Source organism: Aedes albopictus, chromosome 2 (genome assembly GCF_035046485.1).
Source record: "Aedes albopictus strain Foshan chromosome 2, AalbF5, whole genome shotgun sequence".
NCBI classification, from domain to species: domain Eukaryota; kingdom Metazoa; phylum Arthropoda; class Insecta; order Diptera; family Culicidae; genus Aedes; species Aedes albopictus.
Window position 1 is genome coordinate 266,470,054 of NC_085137.1, and position 23,174 is coordinate 266,493,227.

The 23,174-nt window shown below is 40.3% G+C and overlaps 1 long non-coding RNA gene across 1 annotated transcript; it reads left to right on the forward strand.

Moving 5' to 3' along the window:
• Positions 1–4,402: 4,402 nt before the first annotated feature.
• On the forward strand, positions 4,403–5,140 carry LOC109405569 (uncharacterized). The gene is made up of 2 exons (XR_009997027.1): positions 4,403–4,786; positions 4,846–5,140. It is a non-coding gene; the product is annotated as an uncharacterized LOC109405569 (long non-coding RNA).
• The last annotated feature ends 18,034 nt before the right edge of the window (positions 5,141–23,174 follow it).

Genomic DNA, 23,174 nt, shown 5'->3' on the forward strand with positions numbered 1-23,174 from the left:
GGAGAGAAAATACAGTAGTACCGAACGAGAATGTTTGGCTGTATTGTATGCTGTAGAAAAGTTTAGGCTGTATATCGATGGAGTAATTACAGATCATGAGTCACTCAAATGGCTGATGAACCTTAAAGACCCCTCAGGTAGACTTGGGAGATGGGCGTTAAAACTCCAGGGGTTCGACTTTGTGGTTGTCCACAGGAAAGGCAAACACAATATCGTGCCTGACGCCTTGTCTAGGGCTATCAACTGTGTCATGGAAATCAGTGTAGGTGATAAATATCAGACCTGGTACAATGAGTTGTTTAAGCTGATTCAGGAAGATCCCACACAGTCTCGAGAATATCAGGTTCGCAATGGCAAACTTTACCGTTATCAAAAGTCGAATTTAGGATTGCTCTACAATTGGAAGCTCGTTGTTCCTCCCGATCAAAAATTAGAAATTCTACGGAAGAATCACGATGATGTCGCGCATTTAGGAGTATCGAAAACCATTAATCGTATCTCAGAAAACTATTTTTGGAAGGATATGAGAAATGAAATCAAGGAGTACATTCGTTCGTGTTCCGTTTGTAAGGCTTCCAAGCCACTAAATGTGAGTTCGCGTGCACCAATGGGCCACCCTAAAGTAGCGAATTTTCCATTTCAGGTGATCTCGATGGATTTTGTTGGTGTATTGCCACGGTCCAGAAATGGCAACACGGTCTTGTTTGTAGTGTCCGATTGGTACTCTAAATTCGTCTTTCTACATCCTATGAGAAGTGCCGATACTTCAAGAATGTGTGAGTTCATTGAGAAACATGTTTTCCTAAAGTTTGGTGTCCCCCAGATTGTTATTTCCGATAATGGCAGTCAATTTATTAGTAAAGAATTTCAAAATTTCCTACAAAACTACGGGGTTGAACATCATAAAAACGCCGTTTATCATCCTCAAAACAATCCCGCAGAGCGTGTGAACAAAGTAGTTGTTTCTTCAATTCGGGCCTCGTTAGGAGAAAATGCCTCACACAAGGACTGGGATCGTAATATACAGATAATAGAGTATTCCATAAATACAAGCGTACATGAATCCATCAAACTATCACCTTATTTCGTTCTCTTCGGCCGAAACCATATCAAATACGGTAAACAATACCAAGAAACGTCTACCGATGCATCGGATGCTTCGGATGAACTGAGTACCCGGTTTCAAACGTTCGAAAAAATCAAAGATATCGTCGGGCGCGAGCTATCGGCAGCGTACAATCGCCAAAGCCATTACTATAATACCCGAAGCAAAAATCTGACCGTTTTTCGGGCTGGCGATATCGTATGGAAAAGAAATTATTGTCTATCGAAAGCGTCGGACAATTTTTGTGCAAAACTAGCTCCTCTGTATACACAGTGTCGTGTAGTATGTAGAACTGGTAGTAATACCTATGATTTAGCAGATATGCAAGGAAAATTTTTAGGTAATTATTCGATTCAGGATATTCGTCCTATATAGCTCGTTTTTTGTTAAAAGTCTTCGCGAAAGATGAAGCACCGAAATGAGAGCATGAGCATGAGCATAGATGACCGTACTATTCGTAGTTGCTACTCCGTGATTGACCAGAACAATCGAAGTTGCACAAGGAACCAACAGACGGAGCTTGGGAGTAGCTTACCGTCCTCAATGTGCATCTTCGAGAATTCCAAACTTTATTAGGTCAATAACGGCGCCGGCCACGTCCTTACGGTCATCGAGGAAGGAAAGGAATGTTATTATGACGTGCGTTGCTTACTAAAGACCGAGATCACCTCTGCGTCTCCACGTCTGTCATGGGAAGGACTTTTTGTTAGTGGGGAGGGGAAAGGGCGCATGATATGAGTTCACTTTGGTAAGTGGAGTGATTCATGCAACCCTATTAATATCAAACCACTTATTTTCATTTGGACTAAAACAAAACACATGCCGACATCGAAGATGACGAACCATTCAGATAGTTTTCGAAGTGCGAAAATTAACGAAAGAGAAAATAAAGTGATTTGAACCAACGTGGCTTTGGAACTTGGGCCGACACTTGACGTGACGAACATTTCAATGTCTGTTGACTAAAATCGCAAAAAATGTTGTTTGTTGCATTTATCGTATCATGAATCGCCCCGTACGAAGATGAGCAGTCAAATAGACGACGACGACCGAATGAAAACGCGGCCTGTACACTTTGCCTCCAAAAACTCACTCTCGCAAAAATCTAGCAAAGCGAGCGCGCGAAACTTTGCTGCTGCCGAACTACCGCACACTACTGACTGCTTGGCGTCCCGTCGTCGGAGCCCCGCAGAGAGAAGGGGAAAGAAAATCGCAAAAATCTAAGGGCTCGCTCAAATATTACGTAACGCTATGGGGGGAGGGAGGGGGTCTAGCACTGTGTTACGCTTCATACAAAAATTTCAAATTTCTCATACAAAAGTTGTTACGTGGGGGTGGGAGGGGGTCTAAAATTGTCAAATTTTGCGTTACGTAATATTTGAATGAACCCTAACAAAGCGAGCGCGCGAAACTTTGCTGCTGCCGAACTACCGCACACTACTGACTGCCTGGCGTCCCGTCGTCGGAGCCCCGCAGAGGGAAGAGGAAAAAAAAATCGCAAAAATCTAACAAAGCGAGCGCGCGAAGCTTTGCTGCTGCCGAACTACCGCACACTACTGACTGCTTGGCGTCCCGTCGTCGGAGCCCCGCAGAGAGAAGGGGAAAGAAAATCGCAAAAATCTAGCAAAGCGAGCGCGCGAAGCTTTGCTGCTGCCGAACTACCGCACACTACTGACTGCTTGGCGTCCCGTCGTCGGAGCCCCGCAGAGGGAAGAGGAAAAAAAAATCGCAAAAATCTAACAAAGCGAGCGCGCGAAGCTTTGCTGCTGCCGAACTACCGCACACTACTGACTGCTTGGCGTCCCGTCGTCGGAGCCCCGCAGAGAGAAGGGGAAAGAAAATCGCAAAAATCTAGCAAAGCGAGCGCGCGAAGCTTTGCTGCTGCCGAACTACCGCACACTACTGACTGCTTGGCGTCCCGTCGTCGGAGCCCCGCAGAGGGAAGAGGAAAAAAAAATCGCAAAAATCTAACAAAGCGAGCGCGCGAAGCTTTGCTGCTGCCGAACTACCGCACACTACTGACTGCTTGGCGTCCCGTCGTCGGAGCCCCGCAGAGAGAAGGGGAAAGAAAATCGCAAAAATCTAGCAAAGCGAGCGCGCGAAGCTTTGCTGCTGCCGAACTACCGCACACTACTGACTGCTTGGCGTCCCGTCGTCGGAGCCCCGCAGAGAGAAGGGGAAAGAAAATCGCAAAAATCTAGCAAAGCGAGCGCGCGAAGCTTTGCTGCTGCCGAACTACCGCACACTACTGACTGCTTGGCGTCCCGTCGTCGGAGCCCCGCAGAGGGAAGAGGAAAAAAAAATCGCAAAAATCTAACAAAGCGAGCGCGCGAAGCTTTGCTGCTGCCGAACTACCGCACACTACTGACTGCTTGGCGTCCCGTCGTCGGAGCCCCGCAGAGAGAAAGGGAAAGAAAATCGCAAAAATCTAAGGGCTCGCTCAAATATTACGTAACGCTATGGGGGGAGGGAGGGGGTCTAGCACTGTGTTACGCTTCATACAAAAATTTCAAATTTCTCATACAAAAGTTGTTACGTGGGGGTGGGAGGGGGTCTAAAATTGTCAAATTTTGCGTTACGTAATATTTGAATGAACCCTAACAAAGCGAGCGCGCGAAACTTTGCTGCTGCCGAACTACCGCACACTACTGACTGCTTGGCGTCCCGTCGTCGGAGCCCCGCAGAGGGAAGAGGAAAAAAAAATCGCAAAAATCTAACAAAGCGAGCGCGCGAAGCTTTGCTGCTGCCGAACTACCGCACACTACTGACTGCTTGGCGTCCCGTCGTCGGAGCCCCGCAGAGAGAAGGGGAAAGAAAATCGCAAAAATCTAGCAAAGCGAGCGCGCGAAGCTTTGCTGCTGCCGAACTACCGCACACTACTGACTGCTTGGCGTCCCGTCGTCGGAGCCCCGCAGAGAGAAGGGGAAAGAAAATCGCAAAAATCTAGCAGAGCGAGCGCGCGAAGCTTTGCTGCTGCCGAACTACCGCACACTACTCCTTCGCGAAAGATGAAGCACCGAAATTAATATTAAGTCGTTTATTATATCAATACGATTTGTTACTGCTGAAAGAAGTACGTATAAAGCAGCACACTAAATGATTAAAGCCTTCTGGCCAGGACAGAAGCATTTTTGTTTGAAAGTCTTCGAAATCGGAATCCGGAGCATTTGTTCAAATTGTAAAAGTCTCCTAGTGGGAGCATCTTGCGGTTCGTTTAGATTTTAGAAAAAATGTGTCTCGTTGTAAAAATTAACTTCAAAAATTTATATTTTTTTCTTCTTTGAGAAAGAAGGTAGTGTAACGATAATTGTTCCAAGCACTGTGCGCAAAATCTGCTTGCCTCTGATTGGTTATTAAATTATAAGTGTTCCCGCCAACCACAAACTTTTGCGTCTCAAAGTAGGTAGGAAAGCCTCCGCGCAAATGATATAAATAGAGGCCTCATAACGCAAACCGAGATCATTGTGTGCAAATCTGTGACGAAGAACAGTCCAGCCTCCAGAGCAGCTAGCAGAGCAGATCCTACCTGCAGAGGAGCACAGTGGTTGTGTGTCCAGCAACCGTGCTGAAGCCGACGAGGGACCCAGTCCAGTCGAGCAGCAACCAGCCTACCTGCAACCCCAACGAAGCCGGCGGCACCGAGGTGGAGTTCAACTCGCTAAGGGCCTGGTTTCTCAAATTGTAATTTTTATTGCATGAAACCAGAAGAAGAGTTATATCAGGTTATTTTTCCCAACTAGTCGCCATCCCACCGGTGTCCACCGATACGTGTGTGCTTTTGGTTGCATCAATTTTGATCCGCAAGCTGCAGATTTCCTGAGCTACCTACTTTGCATGTGAAGGGAGAAGATTTGTGCACGTGACTACAAACCGACGTAAGTCATCCTGTGTGTGAACCAAAGCCGTTTAGTAATTGCGACCTTTTTGTGCAGTGCCCTGAAACGCAGTCGGTTTTTATTGTATCCTGGAAGACCCGACTGACCGGCGGACCAGTGCAGATCGTTGTTGCTGTCTGTTCCTGCCTCGCGTGAATAGGTCGTCGCGGAAAACCAGATAAGTGGCATGCATGCATGAAAAAAAAGTGAAAAGCCAGTAATCGTGCACGAACTTTTTAGTTTCTGGCAAATGGTTTGCGCGTAGTTAGAGTATCACCTAGAATTTTAAGCTCTAAATGTGAATCAGTTCTTTAAAAATTGGCCAATATACGCAGTAGTTTAATGTGGGTGAGAACACTTTTTGATTAATATAGTAGTTTTTTTTTCTGATTATTGATTTTGTTTTATTATTTTGTGCTACGGTGTTTTGAGCAGCTTCTCCATAGAATCAAGTGTGGTCGGACCTACGACTGGCCGACAGCTAGCGGGCAACCTAAATTGAGGTTCCGGCAATCCAACTTTTGGATTGGCGCTTAAGCTGGAATTTTTCCAACGAGATTTTGCTGCAATTCGGGCATTCGTTATTTTTGCTGGAGGTTTCTGTGGTCCCACCGGGAAAAAACGTTACAATTTATGCTAATTTGCTAAATAAGTTGTGATTAATCTTTTTTCTGGCATTACGTGCCATCGGGTACACAGTCTGTTCTGTACTATTTAAGGTATGAATGGGAGATATTAAAGTGGATTATTGCGGGGAGTTGGGGTTCTTAAATAAATGTTTAAGAACTTGAGAAGATATTGGGGGGCATTCTGAGAGAAGTCGGTTCCTCCCAGTAAGTGTTTGGTAATTTTCGGTGATATTGGGGGACATTTTGAGGAAAGTTGGGTCCTCCCAAAAAGTGTTCGGTAAATTTAGGTGATATTGAGGGGCATTCTGAGGGAAGTTGGGTCATCCCAATAAGTTTTCGGTAATTTTAGGTGATATTTGGGACATTCTTAGGGAAGCTGGGTCCTCCCAATGAATGTTCGGTAATTTTGGGTGATATATGAAAGCATCCTCCCAAAAAGTGTTCGGTAATTTTAGGTGATATTGGGGGACATTCTTAGGGAAGAAACTTACTTACTGGTCAGGCTAAGCAGCCTCTGCTGTACATTGTAGCCGCCTCCATTCCACTCGGTCCATGGCTGTTTGTCTCCAGTTCCGCACTTTGCGTAGGGTCCGCAGATCGTCCTCCACTTGGTCGACCCACCAAGCTCGCTGCGCTCCACGTCTTCTTGTACCGGTTGGATGACTCTCGAGAACCATTTTAGTCGGGTTGCTATCCGACATCCTGATGACGTGACCCGCCCACCGTAGCCTCCCGATTTTCGCGGTATGGACGATGGTTGGTTCTCTCAGCAGCTGATGCAGCACGTGGTTCATTCGCCTTCTCCAAGTCCCGTCTTCCATCTGCACTCCGCCGTAGATGGTACGCAAAACCTTCCGTTCGAAAACTCCAAGGGCGCGTTGGTCCTCTGAACGTAGGGATGTTTCGTGCCCATAGAGGACGACCGGTCTAATCAGCGTTTTGTAGATTGGTTCGTGTTACGGCGAACTTTATTCGACCGTAGAGTTCTGCGGAGTCCAAAGTAAGAACGATTTGCTGCCACAATACGCCTCTGAATTTCTCTGCTGGTGTCGCTGTCGACGGTCACCAGTGAGCCCAAGTACACGAATTCTTCAACCGCCTCGATTTCATCACCGTCGATATGAATTGGGGTGGCGGGCGCGGTGATTCCTCCCTGGAGCCCTTTGCCATCATGTACTTTGTCTTCGACACATTAATGACTAATCCGATTCGCCTGACTTCACTCTTTAGTCGGAGGTACGTTTCCGCAATCGTCTCAAATTTACGAGCAGTAATATCAATATTATCGGCGAAACCAAGCAGCTGAACGGACATCGTGAAAATCGTCCCACTCGTGTTTATCCCCGCTCTTCTTATTACACCCTCTAAAGCGATGTTGAACAACAAGCTCGAAAGACCATCACCTTGCCGTAACCCTCTGCGAGATTCGAAGAGACTCGAGAGTGTCCCTGATACTCAAACTACGCACATCACTCGATCCATCGTCGCTTTGATCAACCGTATCAGTTTATCCGGGAATCCGTATTCGTGCATAATCTGCCATAGCTATTCTCGATCGATTGTATCATACGCCGATTTGAAATCGATGAACAAGTGATGTGTGGGCACTTTGTATTCGCGGCATTTCTGCAACACCTGGCGGATGGCGAACATCTGGTCCGTTGTAGCGCGTTCACCCATAAATCCAGCCTGATATTACCCCACGAACTGTCTTGCAATCGGTGATAGACGGCGGCATAAAATTTGAGAGAGTATCTTGAAGGCAGCGCTCAGTAGTGTGATCGCGCGGTAGTTCCCGCAATCCAACTTGTCGCCTTTTTTGTAAATGGGACACACGACACCTTCCATCCATATTCCTCCGGTAATACTTCCTCCTCCCAAATCTTGGTAATGACCCAGTATAGTGCTCCCACCAGTGCTTCTCCACCGTATTTTAGAAGCTAGCTTGGTAGTTGATCTGCTCCAGCGGCTTTGTTGTTTTCAACCGACCAACCTCCTCCTCAATCTCTTGAAGGTCAGGGGCCGGAAATCTTTCATCCTGTGCAAATACTCCTAGATCTGTTACCACCCTACCTTCGGTACTTGCAACGTCGCCATTGAGGTGCTCATCGTAATGCTGCCGCCACCTCTCGACCACCTCACGCTCGCTTGTGAGAATATTCCCGTGATTATTTCGGCACATGTCGGCTTGTGGCACAAAGCCTCTGCGCGAGCGGTTCAGCTTCTCGTAGAACTTTCGTGTGCCCTTAGCGCGGTACAGCTCTTCCATCGCTTCGCGATCTCGTTCTTCCTGCTGGCGCTTCTTCATCCGGAAGACTGACCCGAGCAGTAGGGAATAACAACAGCATAAGGAGCTGTGTTATTTGGGTAAAATAACTGAATAATAGAATCGATGATTTTTATGTTATTAACATAATATATTATGTTATAAACTTGTCTGTCATAAGCGGCAAAATAACAAATATCATAACAAAAAAATGTTCTTTGAAAACCATTTTAATAACTTGTTTTGTTAGTTTCGATAACAACTTAATAACAGTAAATTTGGAAAATATTTCAATAACAAGTTTAGATATGAATGTGTTATTGATAATAATCGGAAAGCAAAATTTGTTATGGTATCAAAATCGTAACTAAATAAATTATGATACTTATTGTATAAAGTTATCTACTTTGTCTCACAAACCCACCAATAACATGAGTAACAATACTTTAAATGATTGAAAAATACTATATTCATATTCAGAATCAGAATAAATTAATCATTTTAAAAGAATATAAAAAAAACTCCAGAAATTTCTTTGAAAGTTCTTCCACGAAATCGTTCACAGATTTTCAAAGACTCCTCTAGAAATTCCTCCAGAATTATGAACAGAATCCCTTCAAGGATTTCTTCAGAATTTCTCGTGATTATTTGTCCCGAATTTCATCTTAATATGTCTCTGAAAATTTCTTTGAGAATTTATCCAGGAGTTTTTTCTGAAGAATTCTGCAGGAGTTTTTCAAAAGATTTTGCCAACAATTCTAATAATAGCCCAGAAGAATTACTTTTGGAATTTCTAAGAAGATTGTGCCAGGAGCTCTTTTGAAGACTTGTCCAGGGTATCGAAGGGTTTCTTCAGAACTTCGAAGTGTTTTTCCGAATATGGAAAAATGGAACAAAACAAAAGGACAGATAATTATTATCGAATTGTGGCTTTGATTTCAAAACTTGTTACTGTTACGCTATTGTTGATAAGTTGATCAATAGTACAACAATAACAAAACTTGTAGTTCAACAAAATATGTTATTGAAATGTACCTGAGTGAACGTATATCAATTGCTAAATTATAACAAAATAAGATTGTCCAACAAAATTTGTCATTAAAAAGCTATGTCTTGATAATTAAATAATAACAAAACAATATATAAAAACAGGTTATGTGATTTCGTAGTTATTGATTTGATATTCTCCTCTGCTCGGGGAGTTCTGCCTGTTCTGCGCCTGTTTGTAACGTGCCTCATTCGCTCTCGTACGGCGTTGCAGCATCCTCGCCCATGCTGCATTCTTCTCGTTTTTCAACTGTTCACATTCGCCGCCGTACCAGTCGTTTCTGTGATTTGGAGTCGCGAAGCCTAGTGCTGTAGCCGAGGTACTACCTATGGCGGATCGGATGTCCCTCCAGCCATCTTCAAGTGTAGCTGCGCCAAGCTGTTCTTCCGTTGGTAGGGCCACTGCTAACTGCTGCGCGTAGTCTTGAGCCACTTCTACGTTACGAAGTTGCTCGATGTTGAGCCGCGGCGTTCGACTTCGACGCGTGGTGATAACTGTCGAAAGTTTTGAGCGCATGCATACAGCGACTAAGTAGTGATCTGAATCTATATTCGCACTGCGGTATGTGCGGACGTTGGTTATATCTGAGAAGAATTTACCGTCGAATAGAACGTGGTCGATTTAGTTTTCTGTTTGATGGTCGGGTGATCTCCAGGTGGCACTGTGGATATCTTTGCGGGGGAAGATTCTTAGGGATTTCTTAGGGATGTTGGTTCCTCCCAATAAGTGTTCGGTAATTTCCGGTGATATTGGGGGGCATTTTGAGGGAAGTTGGGTCCTCCCAAAAAGTTTTCGGTAATTTTAGGTGATATTGGGAGGCATGCTGAGGGAAGTTCGGTCCTCCCAATAAGTGTTCGGTAATTTTAGGTGACATAGGGGGTTTTCCTGAGGGAAGACGGGACCTCCCAATAAATGTTTGAAAATTTTAGGTGACATTGGGGGAGCATCCTGAGCGAAGTTGGGTGCACTTAATGAGTGTTTGGTAATTAAAGGTGATATTGTGCGGCATTCTGTGTCCTCCCAATTAGTTTTTGAGAATTTGAGGTCAATACTTCTTAGGTTTAATCACCGCATGACTTCATGATAATTGAATTTTGTTAGCTTTTCTTGGTGAACTTAACACTACTCAAAGAAGAAGGAAGTAACGAAAATATTGAAAGAAACGGTGGATAGAATCGCAAGTGTGCGGTGAGAGAAATTGAATAGAAGGCGGTTCATCTATCCACCGTTTTTTTTCTCTTTTTACTAGCTAAGACCTTTTGATCCATAAAAAACTGTTTCTTTCGTTACTTTCGTAGCTCTCCTCTTCTTGGAGTAGTAATAAAATAAGTTCATCAAGAAAAGCCAAACAAATTCAATTATCAATTTGAGGTGATATTGAAGGGCATTCTGAGAAAATCTAAGTCCTCTCAATTAGAGTTTGGAAATTTAGAGGATATTGGGAGGCGTCTTAAGAAAAGTTGGGTCCTACCAACGAGTTTTTGGAAATTTTTAGTGATATTGGTTAGTATTCTGCCTGAGAATGCCCCTCAATATCACCTAAAATTACTGAACACTTATTGGGAAGACCCAACTTCCCTCAGAATGCCTTCCAATATCACCTAAAATTTTCAAACGCTCATTGGGAGGACCCAACTTCCCTCAGGATACCCCCAATGTCACCTAAAATTACCAAACACGTATTGGGAGGACCAGGGGGAGCGACACTAGTTTTGCCAAGCCAAAAAACCTCAAAAAAAGCTGAAAAAAGCCCAAAAAAGACGCTAAAACTCGCAAAAGTTTTGCGGGTTTTACCGGGTTTTTGCGACTTTTTTCGGCTTTTTTGGGGGTTTTTCGGCTTGGCAAAACTAGTGTCGCTCCCCCCGGGGAGGACTCAACTTCCCTCAGAATGCCCTTCAATATCACTTAAATTTTCAAACACTTATTGGGAGGAACCGACTTCCCTCAGGATGCCCCCCAATATCACCTAAAATTTTCAAACACTCATTGGAAGGACCCAACTTCCCTCAGGATGACACCAAATAACACCTAAAATTACCGAACACTTATTGGGAGCATCCAGCTTCTCTCAGGATGACCCCCAATAACACCTAACATTACCGAACACTTATTGGGAGGAACCCACTTCCCTCAGGATGCCCCCCAATATCACCTAAAATTTCCAAACATTTATTGGGAGGACCCAACTTCCCTCAGGATGCCCCCCAATAACATCTAAAGATTTCAAACACTAATTGGGAGGACCCACCTTCCCTCAGAATGCCCTCCAATATCACCTAAAATTTTCAAACACTCATTGGGAGAACGCAGCTTCCCTTAGAATGCCCCCCAATGACATTTTAAGTTTTCAAACACTCATTGCGAGGAACCAACTTCCCTCAGGATGCTCCCCAATATCATCTAAAATTACCGAACACTCATTGGGAGGACCCAGCTTCCCTAAGAATGCCCCCAATATCACCTAAAATGACCGAACACTCATTGGGAAGACCCAACTTCCCTCAGAATGCCCCCCAATATTACATAAAATTACCGAACACTTTTCGGGAGGACTCAACTTCCCTCAGAATGCCTCCCAATATCACCCAAAATTACCAACCACTTTTTGGAAGGACCCAACTTCCCTCAAAATGCCCCCAATATTACCGAAAATTTCCGAACACTTATTGGGAGGAATCAACTTCTTTCAGAATGTCCCCCAATATCACCTAAAATTACCAAACACTTATTGGGAGGAACCAACTTCCCTAAGAGTGTTCTCTAATATCACCTAAAATTACCGAACACTTTATGGGAGGACCCAACTTCCCTCAGAATGCCCCCCCAATATCACCTAAAATTACCGAACACTTATTGGGAGGATCCAACTTCCCTCAGAATGCATCCCAATATCACCTAAAATTACCGAACACTTATTGGGAGGAACCAACTTCCCTCAGAATGTCCCTCAATATGACCTAATATTACAGAATACTTATTGGGAGCACCCAACTTCCCTCAGAATGCCCCTCAATATCACCTAAATTTACCGAATACTTATTGGGAGGACCCAACTTCCCTCAGAATGCCCCCCAATATCACCTTAAATTAGCGAACACTTTTTGGGAGTACCCAACTTCCCTCAAAATGCCCCCCAATATCACCGAAAATTACCGAACACTAATTGGGGGGAACCAACTTCCCTCAGAACGTCCCCCAATATCACCTAATATTACCGAAAACTTATTGGGAGGACTCAACTTCCCTAAGAATGTCCCCCAATATCACCGAAAATTACCGAACACTTATTGGGAGAACCCAACTTCCCTCAGAGTGCCCCCCAATATCACCTAAGATTACTGAACACGTATTAGGAAGCCCCAACTTTCCTCAGAATGCCCCTCAATATCACCTAAAATTACCGAACACTTATTGGGTGGAACCAACTTCCCTAAGAATGTCCTCCAATATCACCTAATATTACCGAACACTTATTGGGAGGACCCAACTTCCCTCAGAATGCCCCTCAATATCACCCAAAATTACCGAACACTTATTGTAATGACCCAACTTCCCTCAGAAGGCGCCTCAATATCACCTAAATTTACCGAACACTTTTTGGGTGGACCCAACTTTCCTCAAAATGTCCCCCAATATCACCGAAAATTACCGAACACTTGTTGGGAGGAACCGACTTGTCTCAGAATGCCCCCCAATATCTTCTTAAGTGTATACGCGAAGTGGTCACGGCACTGCACTGGCTTTCTTTCTATTCTTCCTTTTTCGGAAAAACTAACTCTACGATTATTACTTCTTACTGTTTATTCTTCTTCTAGACTTACTTTCTAACACTTTCTCGCAACCACACGGCACACTAACGTCGTCGACACCGACGACAAACGGACACCCGGACTTCTCCAACGAACCCACAACAACCGTCACCGCGAACAGACGAACCGGGCAGCCGACGATCCACACAACAATACAACGCCGCCCCGGCGTCAATCGCGGGTCTTTTAACTTGCCGTCGCAAGAACTCATTCTCCCGATCTGAAAAGAAATAAGAGAAAAGAGAAAAGCCAAAACGGGCGTCGTCCACTCTGGCTTCATTAGTTCGGCCGCGTGACTGAGACCTTGTTGGGGTTCAGTCAGCGCTGCCGGGCGACAAACAAAAATTAAACGAAAAACATTTCTCCGGCATTGGAGCGAGAACGTTATATCACCAGGTCAACCAGCAACAAGCAGTAAGCATTCTCTCTGCTTGCATCGCTTGTTTCTTGGTTAACCGGCGTTGGTCTATAAACATGACCGTGAAATCCACATGTGATGCAATCCACTAATTGCGTGGAGCACCATGAGGAAATAAATGGTCTTTCTTAGATCAATGGTGATCATTGATCTTTAGATTTATTCGATACAGGGAGGGAAATGCTTCCTTCGGTCGGCAGGACCGCTACATCCGCCCCCCCTTAAATTAAGTTTTTATTTGTGAAGCAAAGAAAAACTTGCAGTAGGCATTCGGCTAGCGTATACATTTGCGGGTTAAAGATTATCTTGCAAAAACGAACTAAACTAATCCTTATTTCTTTCCCTACTCTAAGATGATTCACCTTCCTCCAGACGCTCGAGTCTATCAAAATGCCGCTTCGTGTTTGTGTTGCAGTAGAAATTCATCGACCGAAACTAGATTTCAAGCACCAAAAACGGGTTATTTGTAGGGTTGTCCATTGAACGAAATCTCTCAACCAACCGCCATAATCTTTAAACTCGGAGTACCTCCCAAATAGTAACCAACATCCTTCCATTGCACGTAACCTTCTATCTGCACAAAGTCGTTTTCATGTGTTGAGTAGTTTTAGCTACCTATCACCATTCCCATTCCATCGAACCACTCTCAGAGATTCGACGAGTGTCTTTTCCATGTCACCGTTCAACTCCGTGAAGTTTGTCGGATTCAGCTGGCACATGTCATATAGTACTCTTGCGAAGCATTTCAGATGCCTAATGACTCCTCCCTTGGCACAGCTCGGAATATTCTTCCCATTCCAAATATATAACTTACTCCCGAAATCAAAGACTAGGATTTCCGGTCTAACATTTAAGCAGCAACATCCCAGCATTTCTTCCATCGGCGCTAAACCATCACCTTCAAACGTGTAAACCTTGTTTGTCTTAATCGGGCAACTCCCAACGGCTCGTCCTTGTCGGCATGACTAGCATCGCAGACTACCGCTCCATGATCCTTCTGACCCTATTCTGTCCCTACGAAAAATTCAAATTCCGTCTCCTATATCAATTAAGTTAATCAGTCAAATAAATAGTAAAAGAAATACTCCCTTATTTTTAAAGATTAAAAAGTACGAATTACATACGAACTATATTTTGTGAACTTTTAAAAATGGCATTCAATTATATTTTTTTTCGAAATACTTTTTTTTCGAATGTTTTTTTTTTGTTTTTTTTTTTCGTAAATATCTTATTTTTTTTTTCGAATATTTTTTTTTTAATATATATTTTCGAATATTGTTTTTTTTTCGAAAAATGTTTTTTTTGCCTTTTTTCTTAATACATGTGTAATATTAATAATAATGTAATAAACTTAATACATGTGTAATGTAATATTAATCAAATATTTCATCATGAATTGGCCTACTTCATTAGCCTTATGCCTTCGGCAAATTATGTGACAAACTTGAAAGTAAGGAAAAAAAAAAACCAATTGATCACAATTGAAACATCTTCAGAAGATCATTTCTGTCAACCAAAAACAATTTGCATTTTATATTCCATCAAATCTGGATTTCACTATATAAATAAAAAAAAAATTTTCGAGACGCTGCCGGAGAAAAAACAAAAAACAACAAACTTACATACTACATCATAATGTTGCAGGGATGCAAGGCAATAATCTATTTATCTTTCTTGCATATCCGCAAAAGCTTAAAAATAAAATGAACTCACCGAGTCTCTAGGTACCTTACTTTTTCGTCCTTTTCCGTTTGTTGTGGCAAGTCCTTGGCTGCCGGCATTGCTCCACCCCTTTCCCTTTTGAGGTTGTAGGTTGGGCCTGCAAGTATACTCCATTTCTCTTGATTAGCTTGTGTATAAAACCACGTTGTAAATATCATTCCATATTATTTTCACAGAGGATATGGGTTCCTCTAATCTCTCTTAATATTTCATTATTTCGTAGAGGTTTTGGATTTCCTCTTTCGTCGAAATTTGTAGACATTTGCTTTGTCTCCTTTCTGTGTTTTAAATTTTCTTATAATTTCATTTAAATTTTCAGAGGGCTTTTGTGCATCCTCTCTTAATTCTCTTAAGTTTTCATATTCGTTTTTTAAAAAAAACGCTTAATTTTGCTCTCGTTTTAGTTTCTGTACTATTAAATCATTGGAGGGTACGTGATCCTCTCCTAAATCATCTCTCCTTTCGTTCAAATTTTCCGTTTATTATGTTACTGAAGGGTGTGTATTCCTCTTCTTTATTATTTTTCTTCAATTATTTCCTTGTATTTTCTGTATTCCTGGAGGGTGTGTTTTCCTCTCCTTGATCATTTATTTCTCTTTGTTCTTTGATATCTATGGCCCTTACAGAATAGTAGTTACTCTGGTTTTCCAGCCCTTCGGTACATTCAAAAACTGAGTTTGACGGACACATTCATTGTTATAAATTAGCTGTAGGCTCATAGTTTATCAATATTTTTTTTTTTTGTTATGTAATTCCTCTCTTACTTCCCTTTCAATGTTTCATTTTATTATTTACTGAGGGTATTCTATTCCTCTCATTTTTGATTAATGTTCATTTATTTTTATAGAGGTTATGAAATTCCTCTCATTTCAATTAAGTTTTCATTTTATTATTATAGAGGGTATGAAATTCCTCTCCATTTCACTTTTAATTTTCATTTTGTATTTATTGAGGGTATGAAATTCCTCTCATTTTTCATTAATTTAATTTACCACTTTATCCTGAGCGGTGACAGATGAATATGATTTTCGTTTATATTTGCACTGATATAATTCATATCAATCGCTCTTTCTGTAATAGGTAATGTGTTTGGTATCATGTAGTTACTCTTATTATGCCTTTATTTTTATTTAAATTTGATCAACTAAGTTGTATAATCTATTCCTATATATATATTTTTCATAATCCTTAATGATTTGATTATGAGTGTAAATTAGTCAATATCATCGACAATATTTTAACATGAGGAATAATTAGCTCTCCTTTGTGAGTATTTACAATTGTTGTAAACGAGAATAAAAAATATTTATTGTTGATAAATGTTGTTTTTGGTTCAAATCAACCGTGGTCATCCCACAGGAGTTCCGTTAGGCACTCATAGTTTTCCGAAAAGACACACTCTCGTAGTGAATCTATCTCGTTTAAAAGATTGTCGAGTGGTTCGAAGTAATTCCGTTTTGCGAGACTCGCAATAGTTGCTTCCTCTTTGGTATCAACAGTTTCTTGTTGTTTGATTTGGCTTTGGAGTTCTTGAAAAAAATTCTCTTTATCATAGATAGTTTCTTGTAACTGTTGCAATTTCAACCGAGTTTTAGTATTGCAGTTTTCGCTCATAGCTTTCTCCGCATGGGCTTTCTTTAACTGTTTCAGCGTTGAGGTCAATTTGTTCTGCGTTTCCTCCTTAATTTCGCAAAAATTATCACTTGGACCTTTAAAACTTGTAACTTTTTCATAGCTACTGAAACATTTTGTATTTTCTTCCTGTGCTTGAACTTTAGTTGATAACGTATCCTTTTCATTGAGTAGCTTTTCAGATTTATCAATAGATTCTGCCAATTTTTTATTAAGATCGCTCTTCTGTTGCTCCAGCTTGATGTTAACCGTTTTCATACGATGGTTTTCTTTTTCCAGATCCAACATATTTCGCTCAAGATCTATAAACTTTGAAGATTGGTCATTCTTCTCTTGCTCTAAATTGATAATAACCGTCTTCATATGATAATTCTCCATTTCCAGATCAAAAATATTTCGTTCGAAACCCACAAACTTTGAAGAAATGTCACTTTTCTCTTGCTCTAAACTAATAATAACTGTTTTCATATAATGGTTCTCCTTTTCCAAATCCAAAGTCCTTTGCTCGAATTCCACAAACTGCGACTCCAACTCGTTCTTTTGTTTATTGCAAGTAGTTACCGTCAAGGATATCGTACTGTCAAGAACCTTCACTTTTTCCTCAGTGGCCTCCAGCTTGCTTTTCAAATCGTTTACTTCCTTCCTTAAGATATCTCTGTTTATTAACACTGCTTCCATATTCTTCTTATTGCTTTCGAGTTGCACCTTCAACTCGCGTATTAAAAAGTACGAATTACATACGATTAAAAAGTACGAATTACATACGAACTATATTTTGTGAACTTTTAAAAATGGCATTCAATTATATTTTTTTTCGAAATACTTTTTTTTCGAATGTTTTTTTTTTGTTTTTTTTTTCGTAAATATCTTATTTTTTTTTTCGAATATTTTTTTTTTAATATATATTTTCGAATATTGTTTTTTTTTCGAAAAATGTTTTTTTTGCCTTTTTTCTTAATACATGTGTAATATTAATAATAATGTAATAAACTTAATACATGTGTAATGTAATATTAATCAAATATTTCATCATGAATTGGCCTACTTCATTAGCCTTATGCCTTCGGCAAATTATGTGACAAACTTGAAAGTAAGGAAAAAAAAAAACCAATTGATCACAATTGAAACATCTTCAGAAGATCATTTCTGTCAACCAAAAACAATTTGCATTTTATATTCCATCAAATCTGGATTTCACTATATAAATAAAAAAAAAATTTTCGAGACGCTGCCGGAGAAAAAACAAAAAACAACAAACTTACATACTACATCATAATGTTGCAGGGATGCAAGGCAATAATCTATTTATCTTTCTTGCATATCCGCAAAAGCTTAAAAATAAAATGAACTCACCGAGTCTCTAGGTACCTTACTTTTTCGTCCTTTTCCGTTTGTTGTGGCAAGTCCTTGGCTGCCGGCATTGCTCCACCCCTTTCCCTTTTGAGGTTGTAGGTTGGGCCTGCAAGTATACTCCATTTCTCTTGATTAGCTTGTGTATAAAACCACGTTGTAAATATCATTCCATATTATTTTCACAGAGGATATGGGTTCCTCTAATCTCTCTTAATATTTCATTATTTCGTAGAGGTTTTGGATTTCCTCTTTCGTCGAAATTTGTAGACATTTGCTTTGTCTCCTTTCTGTGTTTTAAATTTTCTTATAATTTCATTTAAATTTTCAGAGGGCTTTTGTGCATCCTCTCTTAATTCTCTTAAGTTTTCATATTCGTTTTTTAAAAAAAACGCTTAATTTTGCTCTCGTTTTAGTTTCTGTACTATTAAATCATTGGAGGGTACGTGATCCTCTCCTAAATCATCTCTCCTTTCGTTCAAATTTTCCGTTTATTATGTTACTGAAGGGTGTGTATTCCTCTTCTTTATTATTTTTCTTCAATTATTTCCTTGTATTTTCTGTATTCCTGGAGGGTGTGTTTTCCTCTCCTTGATCATTTATTTCTCTTTGTTCTTTGATATCTATGGCCCTTACAGAATAGTAGTTACTCTGGTTTTCCAGCCCTTCGGTACATTCAAAAACTGAGTTTGACGGACACATTCATTGTTATAAATTAGCTGTAGGCTCATAGTTTATCAATATTTTTTTTTTTTGTTATGTAATTCCTCTCTTACTTCCCTTTCAATGTTTCATTTTATTATTTACTGAGGGTATTCTATTCCTCTCATTTTTGATTAATGTTCATTTATTTTTATAGAGGTTATGAAATTCCTCTCATTTCAATTAAGTTTTCATTTTATTATTATAGAGGGTATGAAATTCCTCTCCATTTCACTTTTAATTTTCATTTTGTATTTATTGAGGGTATGAAATTCCTCTCATTTTTCATTAATTTAATTTACCACTTTATCCTGAGCGGTGACAGATGAATATGATTTTCGTTTATATTTGCACTGATATAATTCATATCAATCGCTCTTTCTGTAATAGGTAATGTGTTTGGTATCATGTAGTTACTCTTATTATGCCTTTATTTTTATTTAAATTTGATCAACTAAGTTGTATAATCTATTCCTATATATATATTTTTCATAATCCTTAATGATTTGATTATGAGTGTAAATTAGTCAATATCATCGACAATATTTTAACATGAGGAATAATTAGCTCTCCTTTGTGAGTATTTACAATTGTTGTAAACGAGAATAAAAAATATTTATTGTTGATAAATGTTGTTTTTGGTTCAAATCAACCGTGGTCATCCCACAGGAGTTCCGTTAGGCACTCATAGTTTTCCGAAAAGACACACTCTCGTAGTGAATCTATCTCGTTTAAAAGATTGTCGAGTGGTTCGAAGTAATTCCGTTTTGCGAGACTCGCAATAGTTGCTTCCTCTTTGGTATCAACAGTTTCTTGTTGTTTGATTTGGCTTTGGAGTTCTTGAAAAAAATTCTCTTTATCATAGATAGTTTCTTGTAACTGTTGCAATTTCAACCGAGTTTTAGTATTGCAGTTTTCGCTCATAGCTTTCTCCGCATGGGCTTTCTTTAACTGTTTCAGCGTTGAGGTCAATTTGTTCTGCGTTTCCTCCTTAATTTCGCAAAAATTATCACTTGGACCTTTAAAACTTGTAACTTTTTCATAGCTACTGAAACATTTTGTATTTTCTTCCTGTGCTTGAACTTTAGTTGATAACGTATCCTTTTCATTGAGTAGCTTTTCAGATTTATCAATAGATTCTGCCAATTTTTTATTAAGATCGCTCTTCTGTTGCTCCAGCTTGATGTTAACCGTTTTCATACGATGGTTTTCTTTTTCCAGATCCAACATATTTCGCTCAAGATCTATAAACTTTGAAGATTGGTCATTCTTCTCTTGCTCTAAATTGATAATAACCGTCTTCATATGATAATTCTCCATTTCCAGATCAAAAATATTTCGTTCGAAACCCACAAACTTTGAAGAAATGTCACTTTTCTCTTGCTCTAAACTAATAATAACTGTTTTCATATAATGGTTCTCCTTTTCCAAATCCAAAGTCCTTTGCTCGAATTCCACAAACTGCGACTCCAACTCGTTCTTTTGTTTATTGCAAGTAGTTACCGTCAAGGATATCGTACTGTCAAGAACCTTCACTTTTTCCTCAGTGGCCTCCAGCTTGCTTTTCAAATCGTTTACTTCCTTCCTTAAGATATCTCTGTTTATTAACACTGCTTCCATATTCTTCTTATTGCTTTCGAGTTGCACCTTCAACTCGCGTATTTCACTTTCTTTACTTTCCAATTCGGAATTAATTGCCATTTTGTTCTCAGCAACCGATAAAGCATACTCTTCCTCTCGTGTCTTCAGCATAGTGACTTCCTGGCTTAATGCTTCATTCAATATTTTCTCATTGCTCAGCTTAGCTTCCAAAGCTTTCAACTTGTTATCAAACTTCTTTTCTTTTGCAGCCATATCGTTAGCAGCATCCCGCCTATCGTCATAAAGGTCTTTTATGTCACGTTGATACAGTTCTTCCAATCGAGCTTTTGATTCTTCTGGTTGCTCCCATAATTCCTTGTATTTTTCTGCCTCCATTGCTGTCTTATTATTGCAAATAGCATCGCTATTTTGCTTTAAGAGTGATTTTATTACTTGTTGGTAAGTGTTTGCAATCAAAAGCATTTTCTCTTCCGTATCTTTCCATAACTTCTTGTATTTTTCTACTTCCATTCTAAGGCCATTTTCCTCTTCGTTCGTCTTTCTGTGATTGTAATTGTTATCGTTTTGGTTGTAGTTGTTGTTGTTGTGATTGTAATTGTTGTTGTTGCGGTTGTAATTGTTGTTGTTGCGGTTGTAATTGTTGTTATTATTTCGTGGCTTATCAACCCGACCCGGTTGTAGTCGCCTATGAATGCCTCTTAATTCCTCTTCCTCATACTCTATCTCTTCCTCAGACTCTCTCTCGAGCCTGTCTCGCGATTCTCGGAAGAATCTATCCCGTTGGGAATACCTAGGAAATGCCATTTTTTTTTATTGAGGAGCTATGGAGAGTGCTACTTCCAAAAATGAGTTATCTGTGGTCATTAATTTTGTGATAGTTACTTATTCCATGCAAGTGCAAAATCCATAATCAATTACGAGAGAACTATAGAATCAAAACAGAACTATTTTCCCGTCGTGTTTCTTCATGTTTAATTTTTCCTTCAGCAAATTATTTAATTAATATCAATAGATATCAATTAATATCATCCGTAAATCAAGCCGTGCCATCAACACTCCTAATTTCACATGGCCATCCGTAAAGGCAATAATCGAAAAGCGCGAAAGTTTTACCGATAGGGTTTGGCCGTGTTTGTCGCAGTAACACGATCTTTGCTCTCATCTCCAGCAACCTATGTTTGTTTCTAATCACACCCATGTTCATTCCAAATCCGTTAAAATAGTAGGAGAAACCAACCGGGAAATAAATTGTTGATAGATTTTTGATAGACTCGTTCCTCTTTAACCACATGATTAAATCAGATGATTCATTAAAATTAAATTTTTCTTATAAATTTTGCAATATCTTTTCTACATGCTTTACTACATGATCTTGAGAAACGAAACTGCCATAAAATGTTCAAGCATTCCAAAGATTGCAATATTCATAGTTCATAATCTTCAATTTGATCAAGAGTTCATGTGAAAAAAAAGCCAACAAATATAATTATAAAAAAAAGGATTTATTTACGTGCAATTTTTGTTACTTGCCTTTCTCAAACTCAAATAAAAAAGATACAGTAATAGCATTCTATTAGAATGTTGTAACTTTCATTTTGTGCTAAGAGAACCAAAATCATACACATACACACTCCACTTAAAATCACTCAATTAAAAAAAAATATTGATTCGACTTACCCATTATTCTGCATCATATTGCTGGGTCCGATGAAGATACGTAGTTCCTCTTGTAGGAAATGATCTGGCAGTGATCGATTTGCAAGCGGTTTGCAAATGTGCGACTCAGTAGTATCCAGTGGGTCCAACTTCTTCTCTGTTTTGACTCGATGAGTAACACAACAATTTTCGTTAAAAGGAATCCGAGATCAGCATCACACTCAAACTGTGCACGGTTCAAGAGTTCTACTCAACTGAATGATTCACATTGTTTCGCCTAATAGTTTTCTGCGCAACACTTACACGATTTCTTCTGTAGTAACCAGCTGGGTCTTAGATACTTCAATAGGTTTTTATTCTTTTTCACTTTCCAATCACAAACGGCGTGCCTGCACTTGTTTAGCGCTTTTGCACTGTCACCAGAATGTAGACGCGAAGTGGTCACGGCACTGCACTGGCTTTCTTTCTATTCTTCCTTTTTCGGAAAAACTAACTCTACGATTATTACTTCTTACTGTTTATTCTTCTTCTAGACTTACTTTCTAACACTTTCTCGCAACCACACGGCACACTAACGTCGTCGACACCGACGACAAACGGACACCCGGACTTCTCCAACGAACCCACAACAACCGTCACCGCGAACAGACGAACCGGGCAGCCGACGATCCACACAACAATACAACGCCGCCCCGGCGTCAATCGCGGGTCTTTTAACTTGCCGTCGCAAGAACTCATTCTCCCGATCTGAAAAGAAATAAGAGAAAAGAGAAAAGCCAAAACGGGCGTCGTCCACTCTGGCTTCATTAGTTCGGCCGCGTGACTGAGACCTTGTTGGGGTTCAGTCAGCGCTGCCGGGCGACAAACAAAAATTAAACGAAAAACATTTCTCCGGCATTGGAGCGAGAACGTTATATCACCAGGTCAACCAGCAACAAGCAGTAAGCATTCTCTCTGCTTGCATCGCTTGTTTCTTGGTTAACCGGCGTTGGTCTATAAACATGACCGTGAAATCCACATGTGATGCAATCCACTAATTGCGTGGAGCACCATGAGGAAATAAATGGTCTTTCTTAGATCAATGGTGATCATTGATCTTTAGATTTATTCGATACAGGGAGGGAAATGCTTCCTTCGGTCGGCAGGACCGCTACATAAGTTCCCAAACATTTATTTAAGAACCCCAACTCCCCGCAATAATCCACTTTAATATTTCCCATTCATACCTTAAATAGTACAGAACAGACTGTGTACCCGATGGCACGTAATGCCAGAAAAAGATTAATCACAACTTATTTAGCAAATTAGCATAAATTAGTGTTGTAATTAATAATGGCATTATTTATTGAATTACTTATTT